This window comes from Pseudophryne corroboree, unplaced genomic scaffold (assembly GCF_028390025.1).
Source record: "Pseudophryne corroboree isolate aPseCor3 unplaced genomic scaffold, aPseCor3.hap2 scaffold_507, whole genome shotgun sequence".
NCBI lineage: Eukaryota > Metazoa > Chordata > Amphibia > Anura > Myobatrachidae > Pseudophryne > Pseudophryne corroboree.
In genome coordinates, this window is record NW_026970112.1 from 81,401 (window position 1) to 107,723 (window position 26,323).

At 42.9% G+C, this 26,323-nt stretch overlaps 1 long non-coding RNA gene and 3 other non-coding genes across 4 annotated transcripts; 1 reads left to right on the forward strand and 3 right to left on the reverse strand.

The window, feature by feature from the left end:
- Positions 1–360: 360 nt before the first annotated feature.
- On the reverse strand, positions 361–434 carry TRNAS-ACU (transfer RNA serine (anticodon ACU)). The gene has a single exon. It is a non-coding gene; the product is annotated as a tRNA-Ser (tRNA).
- A 7,045-nt stretch (positions 435–7,479) lies between these two features.
- LOC135030881 (uncharacterized) lies at positions 7,480–8,532 on the reverse strand. Its single transcript, XR_010226810.1, has 3 exons — positions 8,470–8,532; positions 8,182–8,394; positions 7,480–7,563 (listed from the first exon to the last, which is right to left on the reverse strand). It is a non-coding gene; the product is annotated as an uncharacterized LOC135030881 (long non-coding RNA).
- A 4,266-nt stretch (positions 8,533–12,798) lies between these two features.
- On the reverse strand, positions 12,799–12,872 carry TRNAS-ACU (transfer RNA serine (anticodon ACU)). Its single transcript has one exon. It is a non-coding gene; the product is annotated as a tRNA-Ser (tRNA).
- Positions 12,873–24,527: 11,655 nt separating this feature from the next.
- LOC135030898 (U1 spliceosomal RNA) lies at positions 24,528–24,694 on the forward strand. Its single transcript, XR_010226826.1, has one exon. It is a non-coding gene; the product is annotated as a U1 spliceosomal RNA (small nuclear RNA).
- Positions 24,695–26,323: the final 1,629 nt, after the last annotated feature.

A 26,323-nucleotide genomic window follows, 5' to 3' on the forward strand; every position in this document is an offset into this window, starting at 1 on the left:
TGCTGCCTTTCCAATGAAGCAAGTTTAATTTAGTTATAGGTGAAAAACCATCCCTACAAAGGTGTTAATCAGAGACTTGGCTTTGTGGATACTTTTTAGAGAACAAATTTGTTAGCATAAAAATAAAGGCAGAAAATGAAGAGCTGTTTAATCACTCAATTGGATTTTTCTGCCAGCATATTTTTTTTCTCTGCAACCCATTGCTAAATTGTGCTTCCTAGCTGTTTTTTATAAAATCACTGAATCAAATCTAACTCTGATTACATCAGAGAAGGCCAGGTACCCTACACCATAAGAGGGGGTTTGAAATTTTGACTTGTCTACTTAAATATCACCAAAACCTGATCACAAGGTCAATTATGTCCCTGGGTGGGATTGAACCACCAACCTTTTGGTTAGTAGCCAGACACACTAACCGATTGCGCCACAGAGACACTTTGCAAAAAGTACATACTGACAAAGGCTAATAAGCATTCATCTAGAACGTTTCCTAGAAAAACTTTAAAAAGTCAATAATCTGGAGAGTTTTTGTAAGAATTTTCTTAACTCAACCAACGAAGAAACACATTGGTACTTTCCCATTATGAGATGAGTGCTTCAGGATCTCTTGCACTTACATGTGCAGCAGAGTACTGCAATGGAAGCATGCTGGGCCCATTACCCAGAGGTAGGCAGATTGAAACTATCCTCTGCTATATGCATTTTTTTTGTTAATTAAAGTAATCCAAAACTGGGATTGATATGTTAGCTATTTTATGTTTACTTAAAGTACAATAACTTTTACCATTTTAATTTGTTTTAATAGTATATTGACAGTATTGTTTTCTTTCAAAAATCCACTTAATTTTCTTTACCCTATTATTAAAATGGTAATTGACAAAAACAAACTACATTGTCACCAGAAGAGCAATACAAAATGTACAAGTGATATATTAAAATCATCTTTCCAGCTTGAATTTCAATGATGCATTGGGGCAACGATTTTGTGAGAAACATCTTCACCCTTAAATAAAGATTTTCTTAATTCCTTACCTGTGTGCTAATTAGATATCACCTTGTTTTCACATTAAACAGACTTCCACATGAGAAAGCAGCAAGGATGCATTGGCGTTAATGTTTCCTGGTGTCAACCTGTATTATTTCAGTAGACATTGAAATGAGGATGCATCTTGCTGCCTTTCCAATGAAGCAAGTTTAATTTAGTAATAGGTGAAAAACCATCCTTACAAAGGTGTTCATCAGAGACTTGGCTTTGTGGACACTTTTCAGAGAACAAATTTGTTAGCATAAAAATAAAGCCAGAAAATGAAGAGCTGTTTAATCACTCAATTGGATTTTTTTGCCAGCATATTTCTTTTTCTCTGCAACCCACTGCTAAATTGTGCTTCCTAGCTGTTTTTATAAAATCACTGAATCAAATCTAACTCTGATTACATCAGAGAAGGCCAGGTACCCTACACCATAAGAGGGGATTTGAAATTTTGACTTGTCTACTTAAATATCACCAAAATCTGATCACAAGGTCAATTACATCCCTGGGTGGGATTGAACCACCAACCTTCTGGTTTATAGCCGTACACACTAACTGATTGCACCACAGAGACACTCTGCGAAAGTACATACTGACAAAGGCTAATAAGCATTCATCTAAAACATTTCCTAGAAAAACTTTAAAAAGTCAATAATCTGGAGAGTTTTTGTAAGATGTTTCTTCCATCCACCAACGAAGAAACACATTGGTACTTTCCCATGATGAGTGAGTGCTTCAGGATCTCTTGCACTTACATGTGCAGCAGAGTACTGCAATGGAAGCATGCTGGGCCAATAACCCAGAGGTAGGCAGATTAAAACTATCCTCTGCTATATGCATTTTTTTTTGTTAATTAAAGTAATCCAAAACTGGGATTGATATTTTTGCTCTTTTATTTTTCATTAAAGTACAATAACTTTTACCATTTTAATTTGTTTTAATAGTATATTGAAAGTATTGTTTTCTTTTAAAAATCCACTTAATTTTCTTTACCCTATTATTAAAATGGTAATTGACAAAAACAAACTACATTGTCACCAGAAGAGCAATACAAAATGTACAAGTGATATATTAAAATCATCTTTCCAGCTTGAATTTCAATGATGCATTGGGGCAACGATTTTGTGAGAAACATTTTCACCCTTAAATAAAGATTTTCTTAATTCCTTACCTGTGTGCTAATTAGATATCACCTTGTTTTCACATTAAACAGACTTCCACATGAGAAAGCAGCAAGGATGCAGTGGCGTTAATGTTTCCTGGTGTCAACCTGTATTATTTCAGTAGACATTGAAATGAGGATGCATCTTGCTGCCTTTCCAATGAAGCAAGTTTAATTTAGTAATAGGTGAAAAACCATCCTTACAAAGGTGTTAATCAGAGACTTGGCTTTGTGGACACTTTTCAGAGAACAAATTTGTTAGCATAAAAATAAAGCCAGAAAATGAAGAGCTGTTTAATCACTCAATTGGATTTTTTTGCCAGCATATTTCTTTTTCTCTGCAACCCACTGCTAAATTGTGCTTCCTAGCTGTTTTTATAAAATCACTGAATCAAATCTAACTCTGATTACATCAGAGAAGGCCAGGTACCCTACACCATAAGAGGGGGTTTGATATTTTGACTTGTCTACTTAAAGATCACCAAAATCTGATAACAAGGTCAATTACGTCCCTGGGTGGGATCGAACCACCAACCTTTTGGTTAATAGCCATACACACTAACTGATTGCGCCACAGAGACACTTTGCAAAAGTCCATACTGACAAAGGCTAATAAGCATTCATCTAAAACGTTTCCTAGAAAAACTTTAAAAAGTCAATAATCTGGAGAGTTTTTGTAAGATGTTTCTTCCATCAACCAAAGAAGAAACACATTGGTACTTTCCCATGATGAGTGAGTGCTTCAGGATCTCTTGCACTTACATGTGCAGCAGAGTACTGCAATGGAAGCATACTGGGCCCATAACCCAGAGGTAGGCAGATTGAAACTATCCTTTGCTATAAGCATTTTTTTTTGTTAATTTAAGTAATCAAAACTGGGATTGATATTTTTGCTCTTTTATTTTTACTTAAAGTACAATAACTTTTACCATTTTAATTTGTTTTAATAGTATATTGACAGTATAGTTTTCTTTAAAAAATCCACTTAATTTTCTTTACCCTATTATTAAAAGGGTAATTGACAAAAACAAACTACATTGTCACCAGAAGAGCAATACAAAATGTACAAGTGATATATTAAAATTATCTTTCCAGCTTGAATTTCAATGATGCATTGGGTCAACGATTTTGTGAGAAACATCTTCACCCTTAAATAAAGATTTTCTTAATTCCTTACCTGTGTGCTAATTAGATATCACCTTGTTTTCACATTAAACAGACTTCTACATGAGAAAGCAGCAAGGATGCAGTGGCGTTAATGTTTCCTGGTGTCAACCTGTATTATTTCAGTAGACATTGAAATGAGGATGCATCTTGCTGCCTTTCCAATGAAGCAAGTTTAATTTAGTAATAGGTGAAAAACCATCCCTACAAAGGTGTTAATCAGAGACTTGGCTTTGTGGACACTTTTCAGAGAACAAATTTGTTAGCATAAAAATAAAGCCAGAAAATGAAGAGCTGTTTAATCACTCAATTGGATTTTTTTTGCCAGCATATTTCTTTTTCTCTGCAACCCACTGCTAAATTGTGCTTCCTAGCTGTTTTTATTAAATCACTGAATCAAATCTAACTCTGATTACATCAGAAAAGGCCAAGTACCCTACACCATAACAGGGGGTTTGAAATTTTGACTTGTCTACTTAAAGATCACCAAAATCTGATCACAAAGTCAATTACGTCCCTGGGTGGGATTGAACCACCAACCTTTTGGTTAGTAGCCAGACACACTAACCCATTGCGCCACAGAGATACTTCACGAAAAGTCCCTACTGACAAAGGCTAATAAGCATACATCTAGAACGTTTCCTAGAAAAACTTTAAAAAGTCAATAATCTGGAGAGTTTTTGTAAAATGTTTCTTCCATCAACCAACGAAGAAACACATTGGTACTTTCCCATGATGAGTGAGTGCTTCAGGATCTCTTGCACTTACATGTGCAGCAGAGTACTGCAATGGAAGCATGCTGGGCCCATAACCCAGAGGTAGGCAGATTGAAACTATCCTTTGCTATATGCATTTTTTTTGTTAATTTAAGTAATCAAAACTGGGATTGATATTTTTGCTCTTTTATTTTTACTTGAAGTACAATAACTTTTACCATTTTAATTTGTTTAAATCCACTTAATTTTCTTTACCCTATTATTAAAAGGGTAATTGACAAAAACAAACTACATTGTCACCAGAAGAGCAATACAAAATGTACAAGTGATATATTAAAATCATCTTTCCAGCTTGAATTTCAATGATGCATTGGGGCAACGATTTTGTGAGAAACATCTTCACCCTTAAATAAAGATTTTCTTAATTCCTTACCTGTGTGCTAATTAGATATCACCTTGTTTTCACATTAAACAGACTTCCACATGAGAAAGCAGCAAGGATGCAGTGGCGTTAATGTTTCCTGGTGTCAACCCGTATTATTTCAGTAGACATTGAAATGAGGATGCATCTTGCTGCCTTTCCAATGAAGCAAATTTAATTTAGTAATAGGTGAAAAACCATCCCTACAAAGGTGTTAATCAGAGACTTGGCTTTGTGGACACTTTTCAGAGAACAAATTTGTTAGCATAAAAATAAAGCCAGAAAATGAAGAGCTGTTTAATCACTCAATTGGATTTTTTTGCCAGCATATTTCTTTTTCTCTGCAACCCACTGCTAAATTGTGCTTCCTAGCTGTTTTTATAAAATCACTGGGGTATATTTACTAAGCTCCCGATTTTGACCGAGATGGCGTTTTTTCTTCAAAGTGTCATCTCGGTCATTTACTAAACACTAATCACGGCAGTGATGAGGTCATTCGTATTTTTTTGCTAGTCCAAGTTCAAAATTACGAATGAATACACCATCGGTCAAATTACGCCTGTTTAGATATGAATCTCGGTCATTTATTAACCATTCGTAATTGCATTTGCTGCCGCGAAAATGATTTCGCGGCCGCGAAAAATTACGATTCGCATTTTTTTCCTAAAAAAAAACGCGCCAGCCTTTGAAAACCGCGTTTACATGTGAACTTAATTATCCATTACTCACACCTGTTTTTTTGGGCCTATAAAAGTGTTTCAGGCACATTCTGAACTACTCTCACTCTGAAATGGCGGCTGTAGTGTGTGGCAATGGTTTTTTGTTGGCTGTGGGATACGTTAGACTGCTCCATGAGGCTTCCAGGAATCAGGACCAGGTAAGTGAACATGGCCAACAGGTTGTCCAGGTACCGCGGAGGCTGCGCCAGCCTCGTTTTTTTAGAGGGCGTTTAAACTTAAATGCATTGTCCGATGATAGGGTCATACAGATGTTCCGCCTAAATAGAAACAACATTTTCCACCTGTATGACCTTGTCAAACTGGGCATAGACCCTGAGACAGCACGCTCTCGCTCTGTCTCAGGCCTACACAAACTCCTGGCTGTGTTACACTTTATGGCTACTGGGAGCTTCCAGGCTGTGGCAGGCGACGTCATTGGGATCTCACAGCCCACCTTTTCAAGATTTTTGATGCAGGTGAGTCTAAAAATACATATGCGGTTATGGCTAAGTGTTGCTTGTGTAAGTTGAAACACCACAGTATTGTAGAGAATACCTAACATGACACTCACCTTAGCTTATTTAATGTCCACTCAGGTTTTGGATGTGTTGGAGCCACACATTAAAGCCTCAATCTGCTTCCCTACTGAGGAGTCGGAGTGGAGTGCTGTCAGGGTAGCTTTCTATGAGCTTGCAGGCATGCCCAATGTGCTGGGGGCCATAGATTGCACACACGTTCAGCTGAGATCACCTAAGGGCCGCCAGTATATATATACTAATAGGCATATGGATCAATCAACTAATGTCCAGGTGGTCTGTGATGCAAATTTAAAAATTATGAGTGTTGTTGCAGGTTACCCTGGTGCCTGCCATGACTCCTTCATCCTCAGTCAGTCATCGCTCTTCGATAAATTTGAGGAGGGACAAATGCCTGATGGCTGGCTGTTGGGTATGTTGAAAATGTTATGTGTGTATGTCTTTTAACCACAGCCTAGATTTTGGAGGAGGTGATAGAATAATCTAACATATGTCCTAATGTTGACTATATATGTTTTTCAGGTGATGGGGGTTACGGCTGCTACTCTTGGCTCCTTACTCCATTGTCCCAACCTGATTCTCCTGCTGAACACAGTTATAATCATGCACATAAGGCTACGCGGAATGTGATAGAAAGATGTTTTGGGGTGCTGAAGTCACGTTTTCGGTGTCTGGATAAATCTGGTGGCCTTTTGTTGTATAGTCCCTCAAAGGTGACTCGGATTGTGTTCTGCTGCTGTTTTCTCCATAATCTGTGTTTAAGTCAACATCTGGCACATGGTGAGGGAGAAAGCAGTCAGCAAGCAGAGGAGTTAGATACATCTGGTGACAGTGTGAGTACAATTGTAGGGAGGCAGGTACGTCAAGAAGTGATCCTGCGATATTTTACAGGTAAGTTTTATTATGCTGTAATTATCCTTCACTAAACACTTTGCTCTACTTTCTATTGTGTGTTCTGTTACTTACTGTTTGTTGTTTATAGTGGTGTGTCCATTGTGCTTAGTTGATGCTAACAAAACATTTACAGTCATTACCCTTGAAAAACATAACTACATACATACAGACCAGCTTAAAAAATTTTGGAGACGGACACAGGAATGTTTTTTTTTAACAAATTTTTGTATTTATTTGCACAAAAAGATTGGTGTTATTTTTTTCGCTTGTGTGTGCTGGGTGCTGGCTCACTGGCACGTGCTCTTGAGGAACGCCGGACAGGGGAGGTTACTGGCGTTTGAACAGGGGTCGTGGTCCCCGAGCTGGAGGTAACTTGCTGAGCTCCCATCATAGCAATATTGCTGCTCAAATTATTTAAACTGGCAATCAGCTGAGTGTTTGTAGCAGTGTGGCTGGCTACAATCCTGGATAAGGCCTCATTCACCACTTGATTGTGTTGAATGATCTGAACGAGTGCCTGCTGATGTCGCTGTTGCTCATCTATAATGCGGGATAAATGTGCATTCATTTGGCTGTTTTCAGCCCTAATTTGCTCCATTGAGGTAGCCATTCTCCCTACTTGTACTATCAGTCTGCCCGAGTTGCGACTAATACGCGGTAGATGATGGGGCAGACTGGCAAGGTGTTGTGTATGTTGGGTCAGGGTGGCATTGCTTTGGGCCTGTTGGCTTGTCCAACTGGCCCAAAAATCGCCAGGAATTTGGCTTGGGGGCGGAGCTTGTGCCAGTTGGGGACTGATGGATGGTTGGGGTATATCCTGCAACTGTATTGGCATGCTTGGATCAACAGCTGTAAGTTGCAGTGTGAAGGATGGCTCTTGTTCTGGTCCCTGCTGGTCCTCGGCGGACATCAAGTTGTGCTCTGTATGGGGTAGGCAACATGCAATGTTGTAATTTTTTTTAATTTGGCCTGGCTAATGCAACACATTAATACATTCCTAATACTACATTTTTGCATTATTAGCACTTGTTTTTCTCAACGTTAACAATTTATAATTTTTATATTTTAAAAAACCAACACAGGCGCAAACATTGCCAAATTTGCATATTCCTCACTTAACTAACTTCCCTCCACACCATTACACTGTTAGATTCCCTCCCCTCACCACGATATAGACTACTTACCTGTATAGTCCAGAGGAGCGGAGCAAGTAAGCCATCTACATACTGGACAGGGGCGATGTGTGAACACTCTAATGGTTTTTTTATTTCGGTCCAACATTTAATTTTATTCATATTTTTTTAAAAATGTGAACGTGTGTGTGCTTAATGTATCCTCAAATCTGTTGTTTTCATACAAATAGGTTGTCTAGACCATCCACTAAGACCTTATCTAATTTTATTAAAGCACCTTGAGCAATTGAAGACGTTACATCACATTGATTGTTGAGGAAAACATGTAAACTCCAAACCAACTAACAACATCTTAAGTGTACTGTGTATATTATTGCTTATGTGTTTAATTTATGTTTTTACTCACCAGATAACTGAGGTGATCTGGCCTCATCACTCTGCGAACTCGACAATAGTGCCAGTGGTGGCTGGGGTGACACTGCCGAAAGTCTTCGCCTGGGTGGGGATGATGGAGGTGCGGAATCAGAGCCAAGACGCCGTGTCTTAGTTGGCCTCCTGGGTAAGTGGCCCAAGCCCTGTGATGGGCGGCTTACAGGAGGTCGGCTTCCAGAAGCAGAACCTAGGTGCAAAATTTAAACTTAATATTTTGTACTTCTATGTGTTTTCAGAATATGTGACTACAGTGAAGACTTACCTGCAATACCGGCATCATCCTGACTTGTGTGAGGCCTGTCTGGGCGGCTGGTCTGTGTGACTGTGGAAAAAGTGACCCCAACATTATTACCATGTTTTTGGAAAAATGACCCACTGAAAACCATTAATGTACTGTAAGCATCTATATGGTTTTGTTTAAAACAAATTTTTAAGCTTAAGAGCTTCTACATTCTTGATTTTGAGTTGAATATCAAAATGTACTTGATGTGGCACACAATAAATTTATTTAAAATAAGTTTTTGGTCTCAGATATTGCAGAGATTGAGTACTTGCAAATATTTTTAAAATGTAATGTTTTAAAAATTTCCCCGCTTTTCTGTTTGTTAAAAAAACAAAAACCTTTTGTGGATTTTAAACAAACACACATGTTCAAGCATTATCGCCAAAAATTGCAACAAAAAAAGAAAAAAAAACATTCAAAACACAAACACACCTTAAGGGAGCATAGGCATGCAATCTGTTTTGTGAGAAAAAAATCATCCTTTAAACTTTAAAAATGAAATTAACTAAATTTTACAGACATTTTAAGAACAATATTACAAAACAAACTTACCATCCTGCGTGGGTCGGTCCGAATCCCGGACATGAGTAGCAGACACCACTTCGCCAGGAATCAATGCCCGCACAGGCTCCTCCCAGTCCCGATAGCTTACACGTAAAGGTGGCCCACCTCCGGTTCTCCGTGCAGATTTGGACTCTTTGGCCATCTTGGCCTTGACACGCCGCTTAATATCATAGAAACGCTTGCGGCACGTGTCCTCTGTCCGCCTCACCACACCCTCACTATTCACAGCAAGTATGACTTGCCCCCACAGGGCAGACTTCCTGCGGGAGGACACCCTGGCAGCATCCTGACCAAACAATTGGCGATGGTGCTTCATCAGCTCACGCACCAACGCCATGTTTTCAGCATAGCTGAACTTTATATTCCTGCCAGTCTTGGTAGTGGTGCGTGGCTGCGGTGCCACAACACCATCACTATCACTGGAAAATCCAGCAACAGGCACCCCCTCCTCCTCCTCCTCACTAACCTCCTCCCTCTCACTACCCCCCTCCACCTCACTACCAGCCTCCACCTCACTACCAGCCTCCACCTCACTACCAGCCTCCACCTCACTAACCTCCGCCACCACACTGACCTCTGAGTCGGACATGACAAACAACATAAAACACACAAAAATGAAAACACAAAACACACTCCTCCACTACTCCTACTACACACCACACAGCCAACACACACGCTCACTCACTCACAAACAATGACAAAAGACTGAAAAAAAAAAACAAGGACAAAAAAGTTTACAAACTGGGAAAAAACAATACTACAAAGATCACAAGACTACTAACACACACAGTACAGCACTCAACAATCACCAAACTCCTCTCCAAATCCACCAAAAACTCCACCAAACTCACCAACTCCAAATACACCTTCCTCTCTCCTCTCCACTAGCTAAACCCACGAGGTGCGGAGTGTTTGGGGCGTTTTTATAGTAACATGCACAGACACTCCTCCTTCACGAATACAACCAATCACGGCCGCGTGACGTAAACGAAACTTAGGAGTAAAAACGCGGCCGCAAATTCAAAATCACTGCCGTAACAGACTTGTGACGCAGTTGTAAAAAAAACGCAACAACGCGGCCGCAAAATAGCAAACGCGGCCGCATTCAGCAGCAAAAAAACACGAATGACATCGACATCGGAAGATACGGAAAATACGAATACGACTGCTTAGTAAATGAGTCGTAATCAATTCAAAAAGTTGCAGATTTACACTGTCGATGTCAGTCGTGATTGAACTTGAACATGATTCTGAAAAATACGAATCTTAGTAAATATACCCCACTGAATCAAATCTAACTCTGATTACATCAGAGAAGGCCAGGTACCCTACACCATAAGAGGGGGTTTGAAATTTTGACTTGTCTACTTAAAGATCACCAAAATCTGATAACAAGGTCAATTACGTCCCTGGGTGGGATTGAACCACCAACCTTTTGGTTTATAGCCGTACACACTAACTGATTGCACCACAGAGACACTTTGCAAAAGCACATACTGACAAAGGCTAATAAGCATTCATCTAAAACGTTTCCTAGAAAAACTTTAAAAAGTCAATAATCTGGAGAGTTTTTGTAAGATGTTTCTTCCATCCACCAACGAAGAAACACATTGGTACTTTCCCATGATGAGTGAGTGCTTCAGGATCTATTGCACTTACATGTGCAGCAGAGTACAGCAATGGAAGCATGCTGGGCACATAACCCAGAGGTAGGCAGATTGAAACTATCCTCTGCTATATGCATTTTTTTTTGTTAATTAAAGTAATCCAAAACTGGGATTGATATGTTGGCTCTTTTATTTTTACTTACAGTACAATAACTTTTACCATTTTAATTTGTTTTAATAGTATATTGACAGTATTGTTTTCTTTCAAAAATCCACTTAATTTTCTTTACCCTATTATTAAAATGGTAATTGACAAAAACAAACTACATTGTCACCAGAAGAGCAATACAAAATGTACAAGTGATATATTAAAATCATCTTTCCAGCTTGAATTTCAATGATGCATTGGGGCAACGATTTTGTGAGAAACATTTTCACCCTTAAATAAAGATTTTCTTAATTCCTTACCTGTGTGCTAATTAGATATCACCTTGTTTTCACATTAAACAGACTTCCACATGAGAAAGCAGCAAGGATGCAGTGGCGTTAATGTTTCCTGGTGTCAACCTGTATTATTTCAGTAGACATTGAAATGAGGATGCATCTTGCTGCCTTTCCAATGAAGCAAGTTTAATTTAGTAATAGGTTAAAAACCATCCCTACAAAGGTGTTAATCAGAGACTTGGCTTTGTGGACACTTTTCAGAGAACAAATTTGTTAGCATAAAAATAAAGCTAGAAAATTAAGAGCTGTTTAATCACTCAATTGGATTTTTTTTGCCAGCATATTTCTTTTTCTCTGCAACCCACTGCTAAATTGTGCTTCCTAGCTGTTTTTATAAAATCACTGAATCAAATCTAACTCTGATTACATCAGAGAAGGCCAGGTACCCTACACCAGAACAGGGGGTTTGAAATTTTGACTTGTCTACTTAAAGATCACCAAAATCTGTAAACAAGGTCAATTACGTCCCTGGTTGGGATTGAACCACTAACCTTTTGGTTAGTAGCCGGACATACTAACCGATTGCGCCAAAGAGACACTTTGCAAAAATTATATACTGACAAAGTCTAATAAGCATACATCTAGAACGTTTCCTAGAAAAACTTTAAAAAGTCAATAATCTGGAGAGTTTTTGTAAGATGTTTCTTCCATCAACCAATGAAGAAACACATTGGTACTTTCCCATGATGAGTGAGTGCTTCAGGATCTCTTGCACTTACATGTGCAGCAGAGTACTGCAATGGAAGCATGCTGGGCCCATAACCCAGAGGTAGGCAGATTGAAACTATCCTTTGCTATATGCATTTTTTTTTGTTAATTTAAGTAATCAAAACTGGGATTGATATTTTTGCTCTTTTATTTTTACTTAAAGTACAATAACTTTTACCATTTTAATTTGTTTTAATAGTATATTGACAGTATAGTTTTCTTTAAAAAATCCACTTCATTTTCTTTACCCTATTATTAAAAGGGTAATTGACAAAAACAAACTACATTGTCACCAGAAGAGCAATACAAAATGTACAAGTGATATATTAAAATCATCTTTCCAGCTTGAATTTCAATGATGCATTGGGGCAACGATTTTGTGAGAAACATCTTCACCCTTAAATAAAGATTTTCTTAATTCCTTACCTGTGTGCTAATTAGATATCACCTTGTTTTCACATTAAACAGACTTCTACATGAGAAAGCAGCAAGGATGCAGTGGCGTTAATGTTTCCTGGTGTCAACCTGTATTATTTCAGTAGACATTGAAATGAGGATGCATCTTGCTGCCTTTCCAATGAAGCAAGTTTAATTTAGTAATAGGTGAAAAACCATCCCTACAAAGGTGTTAATCAGAGACTTGGCTTTGTGGACACTTTTCAGAGAACAAATTTGTTAGCATAAAAATAAAGCCAGAAAATGAAGAGCTGTTTAATCACTCAATTGGATTTTTTTTGCCAGCATATTTCTTTTTCTCTGCAACCCACTGCTAAATTGTGCTTCCTAGCTGTTTTTATTAAATCACTGAATCAAATCTAACTCTGATTACATCAGAAAAGGCCAGGTACCCTACACCATAACAGGGGGTTTGAAATTTTGACTTGTCTACTTAAAGATCACCAAAATCTGATAACAAGGTCAATTACGTCCCTGGGTGGGATTGAACCACCAACCTTTTGGTTAGTAGCCGGACACACTAACCGATTGCGCCACAGAGACACTTCGCAAAAAGTGTCTACTGACAAAGGCTAATAAGCATACATCTAAAACTTTTCCTAGAAAAACTTTAAAAAGTCAATAATCTGGAGAGTTTTTTTAAGATGTTTCTTCCATCAACCAACGAAGAAACACATTGGTACTTTCCCATGATGAGTGAGTGCTTTAGGATCTCTTGCACTTACATGTGCAGCAGAGTACTGCAATGGAAGCATCCTGGGCCCATTACCCAGAGGTAGGCAGATTGAAACTATCCTCTGCTATATGCATTTTTTTTGTTAATTAAAGTAATCCAAAACTGGGATTGACATGTTAGCTCTTTTATGTTTTCTTAAAGTACAATAACTTTTACCATTTTAATTTGTTTTAATAGTATATTGACAGTATTGTTTTCTTTCAAAAATCTACTTAATTTTTTTTACCCTATTATTAAAATGGTAATTGACAAAAACAAACTACATTTGTTTGGGAGAAAAATGCAAAGGTACAAGACAGCTTTTCCTTGCCAATATCTCTCTTTTGCAAAGAGCTACGCATTGGAAAATTCAGGGCTATACCGTGTAGATGAAGCACTAACAGGAGGCTTTAAAATTTTCTTTCTAGTATCCTTCGTTTGGGAGAAAAATCCAATGGTACAAGACAGCTTTTCCTTGCCAATATCTCTCTTTTGCAAAGAGCTGCGCATTGAAAAATTCAGGGCTATGCCGTGTAGATGATGGCCTAACAGGAGGCTTTAAAATTTTCTTTCTAGTGTCCTTCGTTTGGGAGAAAAATGCAAAGGTACAAGACAGCTTTTCCTTGCTAATATCTCTCTTTTGCAAAGAGCTGCGCATTGGAAAATTCAGGGCTATTCCGTGTAGATGATGGCCTAACAGGAGGCTTTAAAATTTTCTTTCTAGTGTCCTTCGTTTGGGAGAAAAATGCAAAGGTACAAGACAGCTTTTCCTTGCCAATATCTCTCTTTTGCAAAGAGCTGCGCATTGGAAAATTCAGGGCTATGCCGTGTAGATGATGGCCTAACAGGAGGCTTTAAAATTCCAAACGAAGGACACTAGAAAGAAAATTTTAAAGCCTCCTGTTAGGCCATCATCTACACGGCATAGCCCTGAATTTTCCAATGCGCAGCTCTTTGCGATTACAATCCAACCTGAATCAGGCTCTATTACCTATCACAATGCAGTGCAGGTAGTACAAAATGGGGTTAATATAGGAGAAAAACCCCCAGAGCTGTGCTCCTTAACTGTCCCTGGTGGCTAGTGGAGCGGCTGCCCAGTAATCAGTGTCCACGCCAGTGCGCACACGGCCCGCCCCCTACAGCCACGCTGGATCTCGGTATAGTGTGGGCACAGAAGCCCCTTACCTCCCTTTCATCAGCGGCCTCGTGATCCCGGAGGGCGGTGTGTGTGTGACTGACCTTAGGAAGAAACCGGAGCCTCCGCTGCAGTGACCCAGCAACCAGGGCACGGGAGTATACTGCGCCGCTGGGAGTGATGGAGCTGCAGTAAAGATGTCTATTAGACCTAGCCTGCTGCAGCCCTTGGAGATTCTTATAAAAAAAGTTCTTCTTTTCTTGTCAAAATTAATAGCTAAGAATAGGCTGCCTGAGGCAGCCCCCTGTTAAGTGGCCTGCTACTGAAGGCACCAACTACAAACTGAGCTCCCTGTTCATGGAAGCGAGGTTATAGAGCAGGGGGCGCTGAGCATCTTGGGAACAGTCAAAAGCTTTGAGCCTGTTGGTGCCTCAGATCAAGATCCTACTCTACACCCCAATGTGAATCCTTGTGGAGTCCAGTGTACCCCACAGAAGAAATGAATGTGTCACACCCATTGGCAGCAACATTAGAATAGCTGCTGATGGGCACAATTGAGAAAGGAAGGGGGGAAAACATTTGAATCCAGCACATATATGTAATTTGAATATGTAATTTGTACCTTCCTACTTTAAAATGTAATGGATGAACCTCACCCTGTGAGAACTATCTTTATGATCAAGAGATCTCATATGCAAGATAAGTATGTGTTGGCAGAGGCGCTCACTGGGCAGAGATGCTGATCGCATCTCTGGCATGTGCCGGTGCACTGCGGCACCAGCACACACACACACTTCAGACCTGATCTCCTGTTGTGTGAATATGCACAGCAGAGATCAGGTCTGAATTAGGCCCTATATACAGCTGTCAGTAAGGCAGGGATCTGCTGCTGCCAGTGAGGCAGGGATCTGCTGCTGCCAGTGAGGCAGGGATCTGCTGCTGCCAGTGAGGCAGGGATGTGCTGCTGTCAGTGAAGCAGTGATCTGCTGCTGTCAGTGAGGCAGTGATCTGCTGCTGTCAGTAAGGCAGGGATGTGCTGCTATAAGTGAGGCAGGGATGTGCTGTTGTCAGTGAAGCAGGGATGTGCTGCTGTCAGCAAGGCAGTGATCTGCTGCCCACTATCTCCCTATCACCCCTGCCTGAGTCACACACTTTCCCTGTCACCCCTGCCCCAGTTACCCACTATCTCCCAGTCACCGCTGCCTCAGTTAACCACTATACCTGCGACCCCTGCCTCAGTCACCCACTATACCAGTCACCCCTGCTTTAGTCACCCACTATCTCTGTCACCCCGGCCTCAGTCACCCACTATCTCCCACTCATACATGCTTCAGTCACCCACTATCTCCCAGTCATCCCTGCCTCAGTCACCTACTGACACCAGTGCAGACATTTCTGCTGCAGCCTCTCCACTCTCCAGCGTGAACGTCCTGACGACTGAGGAAATCCGCTTCCCAGTTGAGGACTCCGGGAATGAACACTGCCGATATTGCTGGCAGATGACGTTCTACCCAACTGAGGATTTTTGATACTTCCAGCTTTGCTATGCAATTTCGAGTGCCGCCTTGATGATTTGTGTACACTACCGTGGTGGCGTTGTCCGATTGTACTTGAACAGGCCTGTTCTGTACTAGAGGCAGGGCCAGTGTCAATGAATTGAACACTGCCTGCAATTCCAGAATGTTTATTGGGAGGAGAGATTCCTCCCTGGTCCACCGATGGTGAAGGGTCGTCATCACGGCCATGACCTTGGTGAATTTCCGAGGTGCCGTGGCCAAACCAGAAGGCAGGACCTGAAATCCAAAAACTAACCAGGCACAACACTGCTTAGCTTCCAACATCAGATGAGATTGGACATATCCAGTGTGATGCGGCTGTAGATGATTTTTGCTGTTTCTAACTTCTACTTCTAACTACTGGTACATCAATGAATAAGTTTCAAAATAGAATGCATCAAGAGAACGGTGTTGGTAGTATAAAACTACCTACAGCACCTGGTATTCCCAGGTGGTCTCACATCCAAGAACAAACCAGGCCTAAAATCAGGTGATATTGGGCATATACAGTGTGGTGTGGCTGTAGATGAGCTTAGTGGTTTCTGTTAGAGTTCTTCTACTTCTAACTACTCGTACATAAATGAGTAAGCGGACGATTTATTAAACCTGGTGAAATGATAATTTGCATGGTGATAAAGTACCAGCCAATCAGCTCCTAATTGCCATGTCACAGGCTGGGTTTGAAAAATGACAGTTAGGAGCTGACTGGCTGGTACTTTATCACCTTGCACTTTATCAGTTCACCAGGCTTAATAGATCTGCCCCAATGTTTCAAAATGGAATGCATCAAGAGAACGGTGTTAGTATTGTAAAAATACACACAGCTCCTGGTATTTCCTGGTGGTCTCCCATCCAAGTACTAAAACCAGGACCAACACTGCTCAGCTTCCATGATCAGGAGAGATTGGGCAAATCCAGTGTGCTGTGGCTGTAGATGAGCTGGTGGTTTTTATTACAGCTCTTCTACTTCTAACTTCTGGTACATAAAAGAATACATGTAAAAATTGAATGTACCAAGAAAATGGTGTTGGTAGTTTAAAAACACCTAAAGAATCTGATACTACCAAGCAGTCTCCCATCCATGTATTAACAAAGTCCAATACTGCTTTGCTTCAAAAATCAAATGAGATTGGGCATATCCAGTGTGGTGTGGCTTTAGATAAGCTTTGTGGTTTCTGTTAGAGCTCTTCTACTTCTAACTACTGGTACATTAATGAATATGTATAAGGTTGTAGTTTATCCAATATGCCTTTACTACCTTACCTTTCAACCCCCCCTCCCCTCTTCTCCTTATAGCTTCCTTAGTTCTCTCCTCCTCATGTGTGCGTTATTTGTTTTCTCATACGTCCTAGATGATGCTGGGGTCACATTAAGAACCTTGGGGTATAGACTGGATCCACAGGAGACATGGGCACTTTAAGACTTTCAAAGGGTGTGAACTGTCTCCTCCCTCTATACCCCTCCACCAGACTCCAGTTTTAGTATTGTGCGCAGTGATACTGGATGCACTACAGGGGAGCTCTACTGAGTTTCTCTGAAAAGACTTGTTAGTTTTTTTTATTTTCAGGGAGGCTGCTGGCAACAGTCTCCCTGCTTCGTGGGACTTAGGGGAGAGAAGTATGACCAACTTCTAGTGAGTTCAATAGCTCTGCTTCAGGCTGACAGGACACCATTAGCTCCTGAGGGTGATGATCGCTGGGTACGCCTAGATGCACACTCCCGCAGCCTGCCGTCACCCCCTTACAGAGCCAGAAGACAGGTGAGTAGCAGAAGAACAGAAGACTTCTTCTCCAGTGATGGCATTCTGAGGTACCGAGCAGCGAGCGGAACGCTGCGCGCCATGCTCCCACACAAACACAGGCACTGCAGGGTGCAGGGCACGGGGGGGGGGGCACCCTGGGCAGCATAAATTCCTCACAAAAGGCTGGAAAAAGTGGACATTAGTGCCTGGGCACTGTCCTTACCCCGCTAGCATAATTAATTATTTCTGAGCAGGACAGATACGCGCCATTACAGTAGCGGGGCTTCTTCCTCACCTCACCAGAACATCTTTAGAGCATTACAAGTCTATCACTATAGAGTTTATTATTTCCCAGACTGTGCACTTTTGGCGCTGGATTGTGAGCTGAAAAATCCTCTGTGTCCCTCTGACAGATTTACTGACGGTCTGTCCCCCATAAGCCGATGTGTCTGTGGGTACTTGGTACATGTGTGTCAACATGTCGATGGCTGAATGTTTTTCCCAAGAGGAAACTATATCAGGAATGCAGACATATGATGGTGGCCCTGTTGGCACCACCAATAACTGACTGGGTAAAAGTTTCAGTAATATCAGAGTAAGGTTGGATAAATCTGTGTCCCAGACACAGACGTAGAGAATAGATGTGATGTTCATGGCTATGTTTCTTTTCCCTCAGGCCCCGCGGGGTCGCAAAAATGTTATTTTGCCCAGTTACTACACACTGATACTGACACGGATACTGATTCCTATGTCGACCATAATGTTTCCTGATTAGATCCAATATTGGCAAGGAGCATTCAGTACATGATTGTGGATATTAAGGACATATTAAAATCACTGAAGACCCTGCTGTTCCTGACAAAGGGGTCTATATGTATGTATATATAGATATATAATGAAAGCTGATGTAACGTTCCTCCATCTCTGTTTGAGAAAGTCTGGGCCAGCTCGACAAGATGGTTTCAAATCCCCAAAAGGATTCTGGTTGTTTATTCATTTCCCGCCGCGGACAGAAAAAAGTGGGAGTCACCCCCTGTTCTGCACGGGGCCCTGTCACAAATCCAGCGGATCGTATGCAGGAAGCTACATTATTTCTAGTTATGTAACCAAGGGTACATTACTTAGACCTGCCATTACATGTGCATGGGTGAGTAGTAGTATTCAAGAATTGGTCGAATACCTTGTCATCCGATATAGATACCTTGGAGAGATGGGATACTCCTTACATTGTATCATATCAAGGACACTGCAGCATACTTACGTGAGACTGCAAGGGATATAGGACTCTTGAGTTCACGGGCCAATTTCATGGCAGTCTCGGATAGGAGGGCATTGTGGATTCACCAAGAGAATGCTGATGCTGACTCCAAGAAGAAAGGGAGTCCCTTCCCTATGAAGGTGAAGCGTTGTTTGGTGACTGCCTAGTTAATTTGATCTCGGCAGCTCCCGCAGGTAAGTCAACCTTCTTGCCCTATGTTCCCTCCCAACGGATGAAGACGCATCATTATCTGATGCAGTCATTTCGGCCCAATAGATATGCAAGAAGTTAAGATTCCCCTTTCTTTGCAGGTAGAGGAAGGAGAAGAGGGAAGAGGTCTGCATCCTCTTCAAGATCGCAGGAGCAGAGATCATCCTCTGCTTCTGCCAAATCCACCGCATGACGCTGGGGCTCTCTTGCAGGAGCCCGCACCAGTGGGGGCACGTCTAAAACTCTTCAGTCAGTTCTGGATTCATTCGGACATGGACTCGTGTGTTTTACAAATAGTGTCCCAAGGGTACAAACTGGGGTTTCAAGACGTTCCCCCTCACCGATTGTTCAAATCGGCTTTAGTCAGCAGGGAGCAGGTTTTTATTCAAGCCTCTTCGTGGTCCCTAAGCCGGACAGCTCAGTCAGACCAATCTGAAATCTGAAATCCCTCAATTTCTACCTAAGGAAATTAAATTTCAAGATGGAATCTCTCAGTGCAGTGATCTCCAGTCCGGAGGAAGGAGATTTCATGGTTTTGGTAGACATAAAGGATGCCTACTTACATGTTCCCATTTAGCCTCTGCATCAAGCTACCTGAGGTTTGCAATTCAGTATTGTCATTACCAATTTCAGACATTGCCGTTTGGTCTGTCCACGGCTCTGAGGATTTTCACCAGGGTGATCGCAAGCAAGGAGTAACAATTATCCCGTACTTGGATGATCTTTTGATAAAGGCGAAATCCAGGGACCAGTTAGTGCAAAACATTGCACTCTCCCTGACAGTTCTTCAACAACATAGTTGGCTCCTAAACTTGCCAAAATCGCAGTTGGTCCCAATGACGCGGTTGTTGTTTTTGGGAGTGATACTGGACACAGAAGAGGTTTTCTTCCAGTGGAAAGGCTCTGGAGATCCAGAGTCTGGTCAAACAAATTCTGAAACCAGCAAGAGTGTTAATCCATCAATGCATTTGGTTGCTGGGTAAGATGGTTGCGGCCTACGAGCCCATTCAGTTTGGCTGGTTCCATGCCAGAGTGTTCCAGTGGGACCTGTTGGACAAGTGGTCCGGATCCCACCTACACACGCACCGGAGGATAATCCTGTCTTCCAAGACCAGAATCTCACTCCATTGGTGGCTGCACAGTTCTCACCTCCTAGAGGGGCGAAGGTTCGGGATCCAGGACTGGATCCTAGGGACCATGGATGCAACCCTCCGAGGCTGGGGAGCAGTCACACAGGGGGAAAACGTCCAAGGAAGATGGTCAAGTCGGGAAAGTTGTCTCCACATAAATGTTCTGGAGTTAAGGGCCATTTAATAACTGCAGACACAGTACGCACTGGGACGGGTGCCCAGCATCCTCTACGGAATAAGAGAAAAGGATTTACCTGTAGGTATTAAAATCCTATTTTCTCTAACGTCCTAGAGGATGCTGGGGACTCCGTAAGGAACATGGGGATAGACGGCTCCGCAGGAGACATGGGCACTTTAAGAAAGACTTTAGTTCTGGGTGTGCACTGGCTCCTCCCTCTATGCCCCTCCTCCATACCTCAGTTTGATACTGTGCCCAGTGGAGACTGGGTGCTTTTCAGGAGCTCTCCTGAGCTTTCTGACAGAAAGTATTTTGTTAGGTTTTTAATTTTCAGGGAGCACTGCTGGCAACAGACTCCCTGCATCGAGGGACTGAGGGGAGAGAAGCAGCCCTACTCTCCGAGTTGCAAGGTCCTGCTTCTTAAGCTACTGGACACCATTAGCTCCAAAGGGATTAGCTCCAAAGGGATTGGTACGCAGGATCTCACCCTCGCCGTCCGTCCCAGAGCCGCGCCGCCGTCCCGCTCGCAGAGCCGGAAGATAGAAGCCGGGTGAGTATGAGAAGAAAAGAAGACTTCAGAGGCGGCAGAGGACTTCATGATCTTCATTGAGGTAACGCACAGCACTGCAGCTGTGCGCCATTGCTCTTATACACCTCACATACTCCGGTCACTGTAAGGGTGCAGGGCGCAGGGGGGGCGCCCTGGGCTGCAATATAAACCTCTTTTTGGCAGAAATATAACATATATACAGCTGGGCACTGTATATATGTATGAGCCCCCGCCAATTGTACAGTTTAAGCAGGACAGAAGCCCGCCGCCGAGGGGGCGGGGCTTCTCCCTCAGCACTCACCAGCGCCATTTTTTCTCCACAGCACCGCTGAGAGGAAGCTCCCCGGACTCTCCCCTGCTTATACCACGGTAGACAAGAGGGTTGAAAAGAGAGGGGGGGGGGGCACATAATTTGGCGCAAATTACTTACAGCAGCGCTACTGTGCAAACATTAAGTTACTGTGCTATTCCTGGGTTATATAGCGCTGGGGTATGTGCTGGCATACTCTCTCTCTGTCTCTCCAAAGGGCAGAGCCGGCCATAGGCATAGGCAAACTAGGCAATTGCCTAGGGCATTTGATATGCCTAGGGGCATCAGCAACTTCTGCTGATTAAAATGATATGCGGCATGCCTATATTCTGTGTGTAGCATTTCATATGCAGATACAGCCACAGTCTCACACAGTATATAGGCGTGCTGCATATCATTTTAATCGGCAGAAGCTGCGTGTGCATCCTAACAACATAGCAATGCAAATAAGATGCATTTTAATAAAAAAAGGTGCCCCAACGTTAGCATTGAGGCAAGATTTATGAGGACACATCTGTATCCAAGCAGAGGCAGAGGTCACAGTGTTAGTGGCAGTGTGAGTGCTGTGTGCATGTGAGTGGGTTGATTGTGCAGTAGTGTTCGGAATATGAGTAAGGAGCATTATGTGTGTCATGTAAAAATGCATTAATAATGTGCAACATATGTGTAAGGGGCACTATGTGTGTCATTATGTGTATAAGGGCATTAATAATGTGCGGCATATGTGTAAGGGACATTGGTGGTCATTCCGAGTTGTTCGCTCGGTAATTTTCTTCGCATCGCAGCGATTTTCCGCTAATTGCGCATGCGCAAGGGTGGTCATTCCGAGTTGTTCGCTCAGTAATTTTCTTCGCATCGCAGCGATTTTCCGCTAATTGCGCATGCGCAATGTTCGCTCTGCGACTGCGCAAAGTAAATTTGCTATGCAGTTAGGTATTTTACTCACGGCATTACGAGGTTTTTTCTTTGTTCTGCTGATCGTAGTGTGATTGACAGGAAGTGGGAGTTTCTGGGCGGAAACTGGCCGTTTTATGGGTGTGTGTGAAAAAACGCTGCCGTTTCTGGGTAAAACGCGGGAGTGTCTGAAGAAACGGGGGAGTGTCTGGGCGAACACTGGGTGTGTTTGTGACGTCAAACCAGGAACGAAACTGACTGAACTGATCACAGTTGTCGAGTAAGTCTGGAGCTACTCAGAAACTGCTAAGAAGTGTCTATTCGCAATTCTGCTAATCTTTCGTTCGCAATTTTGATAAGCTAAGATTCACTCCCAGTAGGCGGCGGCTTAACGTGTGCAATGCTGCTAAAAGCAGCTTGCGAGCTAACAACTCGGAATGAGGGCCATTATGTGTAAAAGGGCATTAATAAAGGTTGTCATAATGTGTAAGACGCATTATGTTTATAAGGACATTAGTGATGTGTCTCATATGTGTAAGGGGCATTACTGTGTGGAATTATGTGTATAAATGCATTACTAATGTGTGGCATTATGTGTATAAGGTGCTCTAATATGTAGCGTTGCGTATAGAAAGGGCATTTACTGTGTCGTCTAATGTGAATAAAGAGCAATAGGGTGTGGTGTAATGTAAATAAGGAGCAATTCAGTGTGATGTAATGTGAATACGGAGCACTACTGTGAGAAGTAACGTTTATAAGGTAAAGTAATACTACTGTGGGATGTAATGTGAATTATGGACACTATCGCGTGATCAAATGTGAATAAAATTGCAGTACTGTGTTGCGGAATTTTAATTGGGGGTACTATTGTGTGGACATGCCCATTGCCAGCAAAAACACACCCCTTTTTGGACTGTGCGCCAAATGTGCGAACTGTTCCTGTTTAAAATATAGGGGGTACAAACACCAAAATAAGTACTGTTATGGGTGAGGGTTGATGGTGCTGGGAAAGAGGTGCAAGGTCAGAGGCGGAACCAGCGGTGGTGCTAGGGGGCACCAGGCAAAATCTTGCCTAGGGCATCATATTGGTTAGGGCCAGCTTTGGCAAAGGGCCTTGTGGGGGAAATGTCTTCAGTAAAAGCATTCCCTGTGTGTGTGGTGTGTCGGTACGCGTGTGTCGACATGTCTGAGGAAGAAGGCTATATTAGAGAGGAGCGGGAGCAAATGAATGTGGTGTCTCCGCCGACACCTGATTGGATGGATATGTGGAATGTTTTAAATGCTAGTGTAAACTCATTGCACAAAAGATTAGACAAGGCTGAAGCTTTGGGACAGTCAGGGTCTCAACCCATGCCTGATCCTATGTCGCAGGGACTGTCAGGGTCTCATAAGTGCCCACTATCCAGATTGTTGACACAGATACTGACACGGATTCTGACTCCAGTGTCGATTACGATGATGCAAAGTTACAGCCAAAATTGGCAAAATACATTTGATATATGATTATGGCAATAAAAGATGTTTTGCACATCACAGAGGAGCCCCCTATCCCTGACAAGAGGGTACATATGTACAAGGGAAAGAAGCCTGAGGTAACCTTTTCCCCTCACACGAGCTGAACGAGTTATGTGAAAAAGCTTGGGAATCTCCTGCAGATTTCCAAAAGGATTCTTATGGCGTATCCTTTCCCATCAACGGATAGGTTACGATGGGAATCCTCCCCTTGGGTGGACAAAGCATTAACACGCTTATCCAAGAAGTTAGCCCTCCCGTCCCAGGATACGGCTACCCTCAAAGAGTCTGCTGACCGCAAACAGGAGATTACCCTGAAGTCCATTTACACACATTCAGGTACCTTACTCAGACCGGCAATTGCGTCGGCCTGGGTGTGTATGTGTAGTGCTGTAGCGGCATGGACGGATACTCTAGATAAGGATACTATTTTATTGCCCCTGGGGCATATAAGAGATGCTGTCCTATATATGTGTGTATGCAAACTACAGGTGGTGCTGCATGGCTCACACCCTTTTACTTGTCTTGTAGAGCAACTCTGGAGCTGTTACTGGGTCCAGCTGCTGCAAGAAATCAGCTTGAATGCTTCAGGGGCTGGGGCATGGCCAACATGAGCCCCACACTGATGGGGGTGTATAAAGCGATCTAGGGGTCATCCAAGCGCAACCCCACAAAGGCCGCCATGCCCTGCGTGACCATTTTCTCTTTTCATATGCAGACGAGGGTTGCAGCCAACTATACCCATTGCTTGGATGACATCACCATATGCGAATCCATCTGCTGCAGGCCTTCCCCCAGGAATGCTTGCACTAGTTGTTGCATTTGGTTTGTTGTTTGGGGGGTGCTTCAGTATTAGGCAGCCTTCTTCCCTCACACATTCGTCTGAAAATGTGTTCTCCCTGCAGTTGTTGGCCCCAGATGAGAGTTCCCTTGTGCTGCCTCAGTTGAATCTCCTTTACTTGACGGAGGTGTGCCTGAGCAGCGGCCCTCCCCAGCCCTATCTCAAATCATACTTATTTTGCTTAGGTGATTCCATGGTCATGAAGATTGTTTTCCCAGGGTGAGGTTCATTCATTGCATTCTGGGTATGCTGACCTCTGTGATTTCCCCAAATGTGGGAATCTCGACTGCATAATTTGTGGTAGGGGGGGGGGACTGCATTTGTGCTTTCCCCTGGTTGGCTCTGGTATAATTTAGATCTCATTGTCTCAGGTCTCTCTCCCGCCTAGTTTGCTGTCTGTTTCCACTTCTCTTTTCTTGAGCCCCTCCCTTCTATGCCCTTGCGCACTATCCTGACTTCTCCCGTCTGCTTACTTTGTGCCTTCCAACGCACAATGCGAACTACAGGTGGTGTTGCAGGGCCCACACCCTTTTATTTGCCTTACAGAGCAGCTCTGGAGCTGTTACAGTGCCCAGCTGCTGCAAGAAATCAGCTTGAATGCTTCAGGGGCTGGGGCATGGCCAACATGAGCCCCACACCAAAGGAGGGTGGGGGGTGTTCAATGCGAACTAGGGGTCATCCAAGCGCCCCTTTTCTCTTTTCATATGCAGATGAGGGTTCCAGCCAACTTTGGCCCACTGCTTGGATGACATCACCGTATGCAAATCCGTCTGCTGCAGACCTTTCCCCAGGAATGCTTGTACTAGTTGTTGCATATGGTTTGATGTTTGAGGGTGCTTCAGTATTAGGCAGCCTTCCGCCCTCTCATTTTCATCTGAAAAGATGTGGTCTCCCTGCAGTTGTTGTCCCCAGACAAGAGTTCCCTTGTGCTTCCTCAGTTGAATCTCCTTAACTTGACGGGGGTGTGCTCGAGCAGCCGCCCTCCACAGCCCTATCCCAACACATGCTTTTCTTGCGTATGAGATCTCTTGATCATGAAGATAGTTCTCACAGGGTGAGGTTCATCCATTACATTTTAAAGTAGGAAGGTACAAATTACATATTCAAATTACATATATGTGCTGGATTCAAATGTTTTCCCCCCTTCCTTTCTCAATTGTGCCCATCAGCAGCTATTCTAATGTTGCTGCCAATGGGTGTGACACATTCATTTCTTCTGTGGGGTACACTGGACTCCACAAGGATTCACATTGGGGTGTAGAGTAGGATCTTGATCTGAGGCACCAACAGGCTCAAAGCTTTTGACTGTTCCCAAGATGCTCAGCGCCCCCTGCTCTATAACCTCGCTTCCATGAACAGGGAGCTCAGTTTGTAGTTGGTGCCTTCAGTAGCAGGCCACTTAACAGGGGGCTGCCTCAGGCAGCCTATTCTTAGCTATTAATTTTGACAAGAAAAGAAGAACTTTTTTTTATAAGAATCTACAAGGGCTGCAGCAGGTTAGGTCTAATAGACATCTTTACTACAGCTCCATCACTCCCAGCGGCGCAGTATACTCCCGTGCCCTGGTTGCTGGGTCACTGCAGCGGAGGCTCCGGTTTCTTCCTAAGGTCAGTCACACACACACCGCCCTCCGGGATCACGAGGCCGCTGATGAAAGGGAGGTAAGGGACTTCTGTGCCCACACTATACCGTGATCCAGCGTGGCTGTAGGGGGTGGGCCATGTGCGCACTGGCGTGGACACTGATTACTGGGCAGCCGCTCCACTAGCCACCAGGGACAGTTAAGGAGCACAGCTCTGGGGGGGTTTTCTCTTATATTAACCCCATTTTGTACTACCCGCAGTGCATTGTGATAGGTAATAGAGCCTGATTCAGGTTGGATTGCAATCGCAATAAGCAATCCAACTGCAAAAATTGCTAAGAGCATACGCATGCGCCTGCATTTTCGGCGGCACCCCGCAGAT